The sequence below is a fragment of the Apaloderma vittatum genome, unplaced genomic scaffold (genome assembly GCF_000703405.1).
Source record: "Apaloderma vittatum isolate BGI_N311 unplaced genomic scaffold, ASM70340v1 scaffold15280, whole genome shotgun sequence".
NCBI lineage: Eukaryota > Metazoa > Chordata > Aves > Trogoniformes > Trogonidae > Apaloderma > Apaloderma vittatum.
Window position 1 is genome coordinate 12868 of NW_009694117.1, and position 284 is coordinate 13151.

Consider the following 284-nt stretch of genomic DNA (forward strand, 5'->3'; position numbering starts at 1 on the left):
TATGCTTACCTATAAGGAGGGTCTGGTTGAAGCAGTGAAGATTGAGGGCAATCTTGGCTGCAGCAACCATGAGATGGTAGAGTTCAGGATCTCGTGTGGTAGGAACAGAATACCAAGTAGGATCGCAACTCTGGACTTCAGCAGGGCCAACTTTGGCCTTTTCAAGCAATTGCTAGGGGAAAAGCCCATGGGACAGGGACCCCGAAGGTAAAGGGGCCCAAGAGAGCTGGTCAGTATTCAAGGACTTCTTCCTTGCTCAGGATCAGTGCATCCCAACAGGTAGG